We start from the raw sequence: 14,190 nt of genomic DNA on the forward strand, positions 1-14,190 counted from the left end.
ATTTGCTATAGTTTGGATGTTTGTTCTCCTAAACCTCATGTTGAAATTTGATCCCCAATGTTGGAGATGAGGCCTAATGGGAGGTACTATGATCATGGTTGGGGGATCCCTCATGAGTAGAGTAACGCCCTCTTGGGACTGGGGAGTTTTATTAGTTCCTGTGAGAGCTGGTTGTTAGAAAGAGCATGGCACCTCCCTCCTCTTCTCTTGCTTCCTCTCACCATGTGATCTCTGCACATGATAGCCTAGCTTCACCTTCTGCAATGTGTGGAAACAGACTGAGGTGCTCACCAGAAGCAAATGCTAGCACCATGCTTCTTGGAGAGCCTCCAGAACTGTGAGCCAAATAAACCTTTTTCTTTATAAATTACCCAGCCTCAGATATTCTTTCACGCAACACAAAAGGACTAAGACATTATTGTAAGGTTTTAGACATTTTACACATGGTATAAGATGTGGTGAAATACTAAATCAAAGCACAGACAGTCCCTGATTACAGTGGTTTGACTTACAGTTTTTCAACTCTTTACAATGAGTTCATTGGGATGATTAAATGCATTTTCAACTTAACAATATTTTCGGCTTACAATGGGCATATCAGGACATAACCCCATCATAAGTTGAGGAACATCTGTAGATTATAATAAATTAAACATGCACATAGCGATCTAGAATAACTACTAAAAGAAAATGCAAACATAGGTATAACTAAAGAGATAAGAGAGAGACAAAATAGATTTAAAACACTTGATTAAACTAAAAGAAGGCAGGAAAGGAGGAACAAAGGAACAAAGAAGAAATGGGATAAAACAGAACAAACAGCAAGATAATAGACTTAAACTCAATTATGCCAGCAATTACATTAAGTGTAAATGAACTAAATATGCAGTTAAAATACCTAGATTGGCAGAGTGGATTAAAACAAAATAAGATTCAACTATATGTTTCTTTTTTTTTTGAAAAATAAGAAACATACTTTAAATATAAGATACACAATAGTTGGAAGTAAAAGAATTCTAAAAAGATATATTATGCAGATACTACTCATAAGGAAGCTGGTGTGGCTGTATTATTAGTCAGCTAAGGTTACTTCAACACAGAAATATTACCATAGATAAACAGGGACATTTCATAATGACAAAACAGTCAATTCTTTAAGAAGATGCAATTATAAATGTGTATGTACCTAATAATACAACTTACAAGGAGAAATAGAAAACATGAATTGTCCAAATGTACTAAAGAAATTAAATGCAAAATAAAAATCCTTCCCACAAAGAACCCTTCTGGTTCAGGTGGCTTTACTATTAAATTCTTCCATATATTTAAAGAAGAAATAATACTATCTTCACATTCTCTTATAGAAAATATTTTCCAATTTCTTTTTCTTCCTCCCTCCCTTCTTTCCTTCCTTCCTTCCCTCTTTCCTTCCTTCTCTCCCCCTCCATCCTTCCCTCCTTCTTTCCTTCCTTCCTTCCTTCCTCCCTTCCTCCCTCCTTCCCTCCTTCCATCCCTTCCTCCCTTCCTCCCTTCCTCCCTTCCTTCCTTTTTAAATTGAGACAGGGTCTTGCTTTATCACCCAGACTAGAGTGCAGTGGCATGATTATAGCTCACTGCAGCCTCGACTTGCTGGGTTTAAGTGATCCTCCCACCTCAGCCTTCCTAGTAGCAAGGACTACAGGCACATGCCACCATGTCCAGCTAAATTTTTAAATTTTTTTCTAGAGACAAGGTTTTGCTATGTTTCCCAGCCCAGTCTCAAACTCCTGGACTCAGGCAATCCTCCCACCTCAGCCTCCCAAAGTGCTGAGATTACAGGCATCAGCCACCAGGCCTGGCCCCAATTTCTTCTACCAATCAGTATAACCCTGATACCAAAACTTAACAAAATAATCACAAGAAAACAAAATTACAAGTCAATATTTCTCATGAACATAGATGCAAAAATTCCAAATAAGAGACTAGCAATCAAGTTCAGCAAAATATAAATAAAGGATAATATATCATGAACAAGTAGGAATTACTCTAGGAATGCAAGGTTGGCTTTACACATTAAAATCAATCAGTGTAATTTACCACATTAACAGAATAAAGGAGATAATATAATTACCTCAGGAGATGTAGGAAAAAAAATTAAATGTTCATTTATGACTTAAAATAATAAAAGAACTGAATGTGGTGACTTGTACCTGTAATCTTAGCTACTCAAGAAGCTGAGGCAGGAGAATCCTTGGGCCCAGAAGTTTGAGGCCACAGTGAGCTATGATGGTACCACTGCATTCCAGCCTGGGTGACAGAGCAAGGCATCATCTCTTAAAAAAAAAAAAAAAAAAAGAAAGAAAGAAAAAGAAACAACTTTCAGCAAACTCCTTCTTTCCTTCTTTCCCTCCTTCCCTCTCTTCTTTCCTCCCTCCCCTTCCTTCCTTCCTTCCTTGCTATCTTGGATAGCAAGATCCAAGATAGGATCTTGCTGTGTTGCTCAGACTAGAGTGCAGTGGCTACTCCTAGATGCAATCATGCTATACACTATAGCCCGAACTCCTGGTCTAAAGGGATCTCCTGCCCCAGCCTCCAGAGTAGCTGGGACTACAGGTGTATGCCACCATACCCAGTTTCAGTTTCTTTCTTTCTTATTCTGAAGAAGGCTATTTACAAAACTATCTCAGCCGGCATCACACTTAATGGTGAAATTGAGCACATTCCCCCTGGGGTTGGGAGACAGATAGGGATGTTCACTCTAATCACTTCTATTCAACATTGTACTGGAGGTCATAGCCAGTGCAATAAGGTAAGAAAAGGAATTATTAGGTATAAAATCGGAAAGAAAAAAGTTAGAGTCAGCCAGGCACGGTGGCTCACACCTGTAATCTCAGCACTTTGGGAAGCCAAGGCAGACTGATTACGAGGTCAGGAGATCGAGACCATCCTGGCTAACACAGTGAAACCGCATCTCTACTAAAAATACAAAAAATTAGCCGGGCATGGTGGCGGGTGCCTATAGTCCCAGCTACTCAGGAGGCTGAGGCAGGAGAATGATGTGAACCCAGGAGGTGGAGCTTGCAGTGAGCTGAGATCATGCCACTGCACTCCAGCCTGGGCGACAGAGTGAGACTCTATCTCAAAAAAAAAAAAATATATTAGAGTCATTATTTGTAGATGACATTATTACGAGTATACATAACTACAATCAAATGGTTAATATTAATACATGAATTTAGGTAGTTCAATGGATATAAAATCAATATACAAAATATCAATTATATTTTTTATGTAACAGCAACAAACAATTAGAAAATGAAATTTAAAAAAGACACCACTTACAAATAGAACCAAAATATCAAATTCCTGGAAATAAACCTAATGAAAGTTTGGTAAGATTCCTCCATTGAAAACTACAAAATATTGCTGAGAGAAATTAAAGAAGATGTAAATAAATGGAAGAATATGCTATATGCTTAGAGTGACAGAGCAAGTATTAAGATGTTAACAACTTGATCTATAAATTTAATGCAATTCCAATTGAAATCTCCATGGGATTTTTGGTGAAAACTGGCAAGATGATTCTAAATTTTACATGTAAATGCAAAGGACCTGGAATAGCCAAGGCAATCTTCAAGACCCTTAACAAAACTGGAGACTTACACTTTCAGATATTAAAACTTAATACAGTTAGTATTGGCACAAGGATAAACAAATAGGCTGATGGAACAAAATCTAGAAACTGGCCAGGTGCAGTGGCTCATGCCTGTAATCCCAGCACTCTGGGATCAGGCAGATCACCTGGGGTCAGGAGATAGAGACCAGCCTGGCCAACATGGTGAAACTCCATTTCTACTAAAAATACAAAACTTAGCCGAGTGTGGTGGCGGGCACCTGTAATCCCAGCTACTCGGAGACTGAGGCAGTAGAACTGCTTGAACCTGGGAGGCAGAGGTTGCAGTGAGCCGAGATGGCACCACTGCACTCCAGCCTGGGTGACAAGAGTGAGACTTCGTCTCAAAAAAACAAAAACAAAAACTAGAAACCAACCTATGTGATTTATGACAAAGGTGCTAAAGAAATTCAGTAGGAAAAATGATAATCTTTTCAATAAGTGGTGCTGATATCCGTATTGTAAAAAATTAAAGCTTGATTCTTACCTTATACACAAAATTAATTCTAGGTAGAGGGTGGACTTGAAGGTGAAAAATAAACAATAAAGTTCTAGATAAAAACCTAGAGAAATATCTTCAAAGCCTTGAGGTAGATAAAGATTTCTCTCTTTCCTTTTGTATTTTAAATAGAGGCAGGGTCTCGATATGTTGCCTAGGTTGGTCTCAAACTCCTGGCCCCAAGTGAACTTCCTGCCTTGGCCTCCCAAAGTGCTGGGATTACAGGTGTGAGCTACCACATCCAACCAAGATTGCTTAAATAGAACAACAAACCCACTCACTTAAAAGAAAATATTGAAAATTTTGATTTTATTATAATTTTTTTTTAGATATTTGAAATACAACTTTCTTCTGATTCTAAACGAAAAGGAATGGGAATGATAGTAACAAACAAAATTTCACCACTGAATATCGTGGTGTGACTGTAGTGTCTCATATTTGAAACTCAAGAAGAAATCAACTGTGTTCCAAAACAGTGAAAGATGCAGGTCCAAACAATGAAGGTATTTTCTGAAGTGCCACATTTACTCTGAAGCCATATTCATGTCCTTCGGCATCCCACAGGTGATAAGAAAGTGGCACACACGCTGCACCACTGACATCACAGGACAGCTTCCTATAAAACCAGACTCTGACGCTGAGCTCCAGCTTCATCCTCACAGGTCGTCCATCATCCTCATCCAGGAGAGCAGTTGTCTGAGCAACCTCTAATCTGGGCTCATATTGTACTGCCACAGCTGGGTCCTTGACAGCCCGTGGTAGGGCAAGAGCAGGCATGGCAACCACCTCCAACTTAAGGTCTCCAAAGAGCTTCCTAGCAAGCCAGAGGAGGGCTTTTCAAAGTTGTAGTAACTTTTTGGCCAGGTGCAGTGGCTCATGCCTGTAATTCCAGCACTTTGGGAGGCCAAGGCAAGTGGATTGCTTGAGCCTAGGAGTTTGAGACCAGGCCGGCCAACATGGTAAAACACTGTCTCTACAAAAAATGCAAAAAGTAGCTGTGTGTGGTGGAGCACCTGTAGTCCCAGCTACTCAGGAGGCTGAGGTGGGAGGATCACTTGAACCCAGGAGGCAGAGGTTGCAGTAAGCAGAGATCACACCACTACACTCCAGCCTGGGTGACAGACTCAGACCCTGTCTCAAAAAAAAAAAAAAAAAAGTAAAAAACAAAACAAAAAACCCAAAAAACAAAGTTGTAGTTACTTTTGGTAGAAATGTCATAGTACTGAACATTGGTGGAAGGCAATAGATTTTGCCTTCACTTTTCTATCCTTAATATCCACTTTGTTGCCACACAACATGATGGCGAGTTTTCACACACTCATACCAGATCTCTGTGCTAGTTGGGCACATTCTTGTAAGTAACTCTTGATGTTACATTAAACATTATAATGGCACATTGGGACTGGATATCATAGCCATCTCTCAGTCCACTTAATTTCTCCTGGCCAGTTGTATGTATGTATGTATATATTTATATTTATATTTATATTTTTGGAGGGGACAGAGTTTTGCTCTTGTTGCCCAAGCTGGAGTGCAATGGCATGATCTCGGCTAACTGCAACCTCCGCCTCCCGGGTTCAAGCGATTCTCCTGCTTCGGCCTCTCGAGTAACTGGGATTACAGGCACCTGCCATCACACTCAGCTAATTTTTGTATTTTTAGTAGAGACGGGGTTTCACCATGTTGGCCAGGCTGGTCTTGAACTCCTGACCTCAGGTGATCCTCCCACCTTGGCCCCCCAAAGTGCTGGGATTACAGGCATGAGCCACTGTGCCTGGCCTATACATTAAATTTAAAAAGTCCTCTGTTGGTGTGAAACACAAGCAGATAAACCTCAACACCCAAGGTATACTTCTCAGATTCACCAGCCAAATGATGTTTCATGGGTGTAGTTTTTCCAGCACCAACATCGCTAACCAGTACAAGTTTGAACTGGACTCGGGGCTCTCCTTGGGCAGCCATCGTCATGTTGCTTCCAGAAGCATCTCCACACCAATATGACTGGGCTGGAAAGATGGTGGAAGCACAATTGTTATCATTTTAAAAATTGGTTAATTAAAAGTCAACATTATCAGAGTAAAAAGGCAAACCACAACTTAGGAGAAGATGTTTGCCATATATACATTAAAAAAAATCTTGTTTCCCGAATATATAAAGAACTCCCAAACATTAATACAAAAAAGACAAATTCCAATTTTGAAACATTGGTAAAAGACAAACAGGCACTGTACAAAAGAGAATATTCAAATGGCCAGTAAGCGTATGGAAAGGTACTCATCATATCTGGTTATCAGAGAGGGGCAAATTTAAATCAGGATATGTTATTACACCTCTACCAGCATGGCTAAAATTTAAGAACTGACAATATCAAGTGCTGAAGAGGATGTGGAACAACTGGAATTTTCCTACTTTCTTGGTGAGAGTCTAAATTGATATAGCCGTTTGGGCAAACTGACAACATCTACTAAAGTTAGACATATGCATACTTTGTGACTGAGAAATTCTAATCCTGGGTATATTCAAACAAAAATATTTATATCCATAAAATACCTGCACAAGAATGTTCATAGCATGGCTGGGCGCGGTGGCTCACGCCTGTAATCCCAGCACTTTGGGAGGCCGAGGCAGGCGGATCACAAGGTCAGGAGATCGAGACCATCCTGGCTAACACGGTGAAACCCCGTCTCTACTAAAAATACAAAAAATTAGCCAGGCATGGTGGTAGGCGCCTGTAGTCCCAGCTACTCGGGAGGCTGAGGCAGGAGAATGGCATGAACCCAGGAGGTGGTGCTTGCAGTGAGCTGAGATCGTGCCACTGCACTCCAGCCTGGGTGACAGAGCGAAACCCCATCTCAAAAAAAAACAAATAAAGAATGTTCATAGCAACAGCATTTATAATAGCTCCAAATTGGAAACATCCCAAATGTCCATCAACATTGGAATGGATAAATTTTCATGTATTTATTCAATGAAATTATCTATAACAATGAAAATAATAAATATTCTCCTCACAATAACTTTGCCGAATATGTGCTGCTATTGGTGGTACTGCCACTTGTTTGTGCCTTCCAAATCCTGATTAATTCTATTGTGTTTGAGTCCTGTTTTAAAAGAGGGAAAAGAAAAGTCCTTTTTTTTTCCTCCTGGACTCAAGCGATCCTCCCACCTCAGCCTCCCCAGTAGTTGGGGCTACAGGTGCACACACCACATCCAGCTAATTTTTGTATTTTTTGTAGATAGAGAGTTTTGCTATGTTGCCTGGGCTGGTCTCGAACTCCTGGGCTCAAGCAATCCACCCACCTTGGCCTCCCAAAGTGCTGGGATTACAGGCGTGAGTCACCACGCCCAGCTATCACTATATACTCTGTACTATTGCCTTTATTTCTGATGGGAGGGAAGTTCCATTTTGACTCAGCTTTTAAAAAAAATACCTTATGAAGAGATTCATCAGCTCAGCTTTGTTGAGACCCAAATCCTCTGCTTACCTTTACAAATTTTACAAAACCATGTGGACGACTTGAATAAATCACTAAGTCACCTCCCAAGTGCTTGGAAGGGGCCAGCAAGTGAGGGTCCCTGAAGTTTGAGTTTCTTCTGGAAGAATATGTCTCTGCTTCCCTCATATCATTCCCTTACTGATACTCTATTCAGCCAGGTTGGTCTTTGCCATTTCCCATAAATAAGCACTTTCCCACCTCATTTCCTGCCCATACCATTCCCTCCTCCATCTTGTCTGCTTATTCCCAGAAGGCATGGCTTTCCCTTTAACCCTCTTAAAGTGAGTTAGGCAGCGGGGCGAGGTGACTCACGCCTGTAATCCCAGCATTTGGGAGGCTGAGGCAGGCAGATCACCTGAGGTCAGGAGTTCAAGACCAGCCTGACCAACATGGAGAAACCCCATCTTGACTAAAAATACAAAATTAGCTGGGCGTGGTGGCGCATGCCTGTAATCCCAGCTACTCAGGAGGCTGAGGCAGGAGAATCGCTTGAACCCAGGAGGCGGAGGTTGCGGCGAGCCGAGATGGTGCCATTGCACTGTAGCCTGGGCAACGAGAGCAAAACTCCATCTCAAAAAAAAAAAAAAAAAAAAAGTGAGGTAGGCTCTCCTTTGTACCCCTCAACCACTGGGTCTAGAGGTGGGATGTAGATCCTCCTTTTTCTTCATATCTCCTCCCAGACCATTGCCTCTCTCATTCCAAAAACCTGCAGCTCCTTTGAAACTCATACCATCAGCCTCTGCTACCCACTACCCCTCCCTCATTGCAGCCATCTCAGATCCCTGGATCATCTCTTGAATATTTAATGCCTGGCCCATTGTCTCTCTCCATGGCTCTCATGAATAACTGTTTCTGATATGTGTGCAACAGCTTCATTGAGATGTAATTTACTTACTAGAAAACTCACCCATTTTAAGTGCAAAATGATTTTTCTTGTATTTACTGAATTCTGCAAACACCATCACAAATTTTCCATAACTTTCATCACTTGAAAAAGAGTCTCTCATCTAGCTTCTCTCTGTATAGATTTGCCTTTTCTGAATATTTTATCTAAATAGAATTGTACAAAATGTGGTCTTTTGTGCCTGCCTTCTTTCACTTAGCATAATGTTTGGAAGGTTCATCCACACTGCAGCAATCAGGACTCTGTTCATTTTTGTTGTTAAAGGGCATTCCATTGTATGAATGTACCACATTTTTGTTTATCCATTCATCAGCTGACAAACATATGGCTCATTTCTACTTTTTGACTGTAAAGAATAAGGCTCTTATGAGGCTGGGCATGGTGGCTCATGCCTGTAATCCCAGCACTTTGGGAGGCTGAGGCGGGTGGATCACCTGAGGCCAGGAGTTTGAGACCAGCCTGGCCAACATGGTGAAACCCTGTTTCTACTAAAAATACAAAAATTAGCCAGGCATGGTGGTGTGTGCCTGTAATCCCAACTACTTGGGAGGCTGAGGCAGGAGAATCACTTGAACTCGGGAGGCAGAGCTTGCAGTGAGCTGAGATCGTGCCACTGCACTCCAGCCTGGGTGACAAGAGCAAAACTCTGTCTCAATAAATAAATAAATAAGGCTGCTATGAACATTCACATATAAGTCTTTATGATGACATATGATATACCTAAGAGTGAAATTACTGGGTCCTATGGCAATTCTATGTTTAACATTTTGAGAAACTACCAAATTGTTTGCCAAAGTGAATGCATCATTTTCCAGTTCCACTAGCAATGTATGACAGTTACAGTATCTTCACATCATCACCAGCTCCTATCATTGTTTTTGATGATCCAGGACTTCACTCCACCCCAGCTACCTGCTCCTGTGGAAAGACCTCTCTCTCAAGCATCCCACTCTACTACCTCTTCCTATTATTATTCAGGCTGCCTTCTTCTCATGTTCTGAGTCCTTGAGTTCTCATGTTATGCAACATCACTGGGACTTTGAACATACTACTCTCTTATGTTGGATGCTCCCTCACTTCTGTCACATCCTCACTTTCGTTTGTCCTGGCTTAGATTTCACAGCCCATTATTAACTCATTGGCTTGAGTACATCCTCCACAACATTTTCACCCTCTCCTCCTGGTATGCACATGGATTCATGTGGCAAAACCCAAGCCAGGTTAAATGTGGTTGGGTCTAGTCTGTTTATCCCCAGGCAGTTAGATGTGGCTGGAGAAAGGTTCACAGCCATGAGGACTCATCTTGCATCAAATTCATAACCATGGACCTCCAGTGGACACTTAGTGCAGCTCAGCAATTCTCTGACATTTCTTGGGCACCTGCTCTTCTGTATTAGTCTGTTCTCATGCTGCTGATAAAGACATACCTGAGACTGGGTAATGTATAAAGAAAAAGAGGTTTAATGGACTCACAGTTCCACGTGGCTGAGGAGGCCTCACAATCATGGTGGACGGTGAAAAGCACATTTTACGTGGCAGCAGACAAGAGAGAAATGAGAGCCAAGCAAAAGGGTTTCCCCTTATAAAGCCGTCAGATCTTGTGAGACTTATTCACTACCACGAGAACAGTATGGGGGAAACCACCCCCCATGATTCAATTATCTCCCTCCAGGTCCCTCCTACAACACATGGGAATTATGGGAGCTACAATTCAAGATGAGGTTTGGTGGGGACACAACCAAACCATAACACCCTCTTTTATCACCTTCCCCTCTTCTCCTCAAGTTTCAACATTTCCAAACCCAGTGCCTTTTGGATAAATACCATCTTCCTCCTCCTCTTCTTCTTCTTCTCCTTCTTCCCCATCACCATTATCTATTTTCAAACCTTTTTAATTATTTCAAACAGGAACTCTGTACCCATTAAGGAAGTATAAGCTTGCTTCTATTTCACTGAGAAAACTGAAGCAATCAGAACAGGGCTTCCATAGGTCCCTTCTGTGAAACACACAACCCGGATGTGTACACATCCAGGTATTGTGCTTTCCCTCCCATTACACAGGAGAACCACCTGTGCTATTTAAGGCCAGCCCTTGTACCTGGGCACCAGGTCCCAAAGCCACGGACTCATCACAGATGTTATTCCTGCAACAATGCCCTCATGCTCCCACACCATCAATCTTCCCTCTGCAGAGGATCATTTCCATAAGTCTATGAACAGCTGTAATATTCCCATCTAAAAATAAATCCCTTCCCTTGGCACTACCTCTTTCTCCCTATAGCTCAATTTGCTGCCTTTTATAGCAAAGCTTCTCAAAAGAGTTGTCTTATAGTCTCCACCTCTTTTTCTCCTGTCCCTACCTCAATCCATTCCAATCCCACTTCTGCCACACCACTCTGCAAGCTCACTCCTCATGCTCACAAGTGACCGCCATGTTGGCAAACCCAGTGGCCATTTCTCACACCTCACATGACTTGATTTTTCAGCAGCCAGTCATTGCTTCCACCTTCTTGAAGTACATTTTTTCCCTGACTTCCAGGCATCATACTCTTCTGGTTTCCTCCTTTTTTCTTTTCACCAGTCATTCCTTCTTTGTCTTCTTTGCTAGTCCATCTTCATCTCCTCCATGTCTAAGCTTCACAGGGCTCCAGGTGCCATCTGCAAACTCCACTCTTCCCAAAATCCACTCCCTCCAATATCAGCTAGTCTCATGGCTTTAATACCTCCCTATATATATGCTGATTCTTTCCACCCCTATTCCCAAAGTCTATCTCCACTCCCACTGCCCCATTGGGCTCCGTTTGCATATATCCAACTATCTATTTGACGTCTCCCTTGGGAGGTATCATGGGCATTTGGATCTTAACATGGCCCAAACAGAGCTTTACGTTTCTCCGCCCTCTCCCCTCAGACACATCCCACATGCAGCCCTTACCCAAGCCTGCTCCACCCCAAGTCTTGCCCATTTTGGTAAATGACAACTTGATTCCTTGCTTAGACCCAACACCTTGGAGTCAGTTCGAGCTCCACTTTTTCTCACAGCCCACATCAGCAAATCCTATAGCTCTACCTTCAAAATCTCTCTCCAATCTAATCACATCCCTACCTTTATGGGTACTGCCCTGGTCCAAACATCAACCCCTGATATGGTTTCAATGTTTGTCCCGTCCACATCTCATGTTGAAATGTGATCTTCAGTGTTGGAGGTGGGGCCTGGTGGAAGATATTTGGGTCAGGAGGCAGATCCCTCACTTAAGAATAGCTTGGTGCTGTCCTTGTGATAATGAGTTCTTGGTCTGAGTTCACGTGAGATCTGGTTGTTTAAAAGTGTGTGGCACTGGCTGGGCGCAGTGGCTCACATTTGTAATCCCAGCACTTCGGAAGGTTGAGGTGGGCAGATCACTTGAGGCCAGAAGTTCAAGACCAGCCTGGCCAACATGGTGAAACCTATCTCTACTAAAAATGTCAAAAATTAGATGGGCGTGGTGGTGCGTGCCTGTAGTCCCAACTACTTGGGAGGCTGAGGTACAAGAATCACTTGAACTCAGGATGTGGAGGTTGCATTGAGCTGAGATCATACCACTGCACTCCAGCCTGGGCAACAGAGTGAGACCCTTTCTCAAAAAAAAAAAAAAGTGTGTGACACTTGCCCCCTCACTCTCTTGCTCCCTCTCCTGCCATGTGGCGCACCTGCTCCCCTTTGCCTTGTGCCATGATTGTAAGGTTCCTGAGGCCTCACCAGAAGCAGATGCTGGAGCCGTGCTGGTACAGCCTGCAGAACTGTGAGCCAATGAAACCTCTATTCTGTATAAATTAACCAGCCTCAGACATTTCTTTATAGCAATGCAAGAAGGGCTAATGCAGCCCCTCTTCCCTGTACACCCAAGACAGCCTCCTCCTGATTGCTCACAACTACTCTTGCCATCCTGTAGTCCACTCTCCACATGGCAGCCAGAAGGATCCTCTCAGTGGCTCTTTGCTCTAATAGCTACTCATTTTGCTAAGAATAAAACTAAGGCTCACACCTATAATCCCAGCACTTTGGGAGGCCAAGGTGAGCAGATTGCTTGAGCCCAGGAGTTTGAGACCAGCCTGGGCAACATGGCAAGACTCCGTCTCTACAAAAAAATGCAAAAGTTAGCCAGGCATGGTGGTGCACACCTGTAATCCCAGCTACTCAGGAGGCTGAGGCACGAGAGTCACTTGAACCTAGGAGGCAGAGGTTGCAGTGAGTCAAGATTGTGCCACTGCACTCCAGCCTGGGTGACAGAGTGAGAAATATACATATTTTAAAAGTGTGTATATAAAATATAAAAAATATTTTTAAAAAGTATATAAGTAAGACTATACTTTCAGGGATCATTTCTATAGTATGTTACTAGAGAAGTTTCTCTGAACGTGTAGAGCACCGAAAGCCACAAGGAGGAGATGTAGCGTTCTCTTCTGAGCGTGAAGCCGGCTTCTGGCGTTGCTCGGGTGCAACTGCCGTCAGCCGTTGATGACCGTTCTTCTCTCCGGCTTGGAGAGTAAGAGGGAGAGAACGCAGTCTGAGTGGTTTTCTTTGTTCGTGTTTTTTAATTAAAAAAAAAAAGTATATAAGTATAAAAAATATAGGTGTGTATATATACATACACACACACACACACACACACACACACATATTAGAAAAAAATCCTTACTCTGGTCTCCTCCATCTTGTTCCCTGAAACCACTTTGGCCTTCTCTCCCACATCCTTCTCCTCACACACTCCTCCCTCAGTGCTGCCTGCACCCTGCACCCTTCTCTCACTGGCTTCCCTCTGCCTCTGTCCCTGCCCCGGCTGGTCCTGCTCTGCTGGCTCACTCCTTTCCTCACTCGCAGCTCCATTCAGGCGCTGTCTGTATTAGCTGCCTAGGGATGCCACGACAAATGACCACAACCTGGGTATGGTGGCAATTGAACAAAATAAAATTAAAGTAAAATTAATTCAAAATAAAATTTAAATGTAAAATAACAGCAATGTAATCTCTCACAGTGCAGGAAGCTAAGAAGTCCAAAATCAAGATGTTCACTGGGCCATGCTCCCTCTGAAGGCTCTGGGGCAGGGTACTTCCTTGCTTCTTCCTGGCTTCTGGTGGCCCCCAGGCATTCCAATCTGGTTGGCTTGTGGCAGCGTCATTCCAATTTCTGCCTCCATCTCCATGTGGCCGCCTTTTCTCTGTGCCCTCTCCTCTCGTTATAAGGATACTCAGCATTGGATTTAGGGCACACCTGAATCCAGCATAACATCATGTTGAGATCTTTGACTAATTTACATCTGCAAAAACCTTCTTTCCAAATAAGGTCACATTCTGAGGTTCTGGGTGGACATGAATTTTGAGGGGATATTACTCAGCCCGCAATACTGCTTTACTGGAGAGGATGTCTTTGACAACCCAGTCTTAAAAACAGCACCCCCCCCCCCCGCCCCCCGGCCGGGCGCGGTGGCTCAAGCCTGTAATCCCAGCACTTTGGGAGGCCGAGGCGGGCGGATCACGAGGTCAGGAGATCGAGACCATCCTGGCTAACACGGTGAAACCCCGTCTCTACTAAAAATACAAAAAATTAGCTGGGCGTGTTGGCGGGCGCCTGTAGTCCGAGCTACTCGGGAGGCTGAGG

At 43.0% G+C, this 14,190-nt stretch overlaps 1 non-coding gene and 1 pseudogene across 1 annotated transcript; one reads left to right on the forward strand and one right to left on the reverse strand.

The window, feature by feature from the left end:
- Positions 1 to 6,113, reverse strand: part of LOC116470601 (GTP-binding nuclear protein Ran-like) — a 15,257-nt pseudogene extending 9,144 nt beyond the window's left edge.
- Positions 6,114 to 12,892: 6,779 nt separating this feature from the next.
- LOC116472138 (small nucleolar RNA U3) lies at positions 12,893 to 13,108 on the forward strand. The gene has a single exon (XR_004249034.1). It is a non-coding gene; the product is annotated as a small nucleolar RNA U3 (small nucleolar RNA).
- Positions 13,109 to 14,190: the final 1,082 nt, after the last annotated feature.

This window comes from Hylobates moloch, unplaced genomic scaffold (assembly GCF_009828535.3).
Source record: "Hylobates moloch isolate HMO894 unplaced genomic scaffold, HMol_V3 SCAFFOLD_6, whole genome shotgun sequence".
NCBI classification, from domain to species: domain Eukaryota; kingdom Metazoa; phylum Chordata; class Mammalia; order Primates; family Hylobatidae; genus Hylobates; species Hylobates moloch.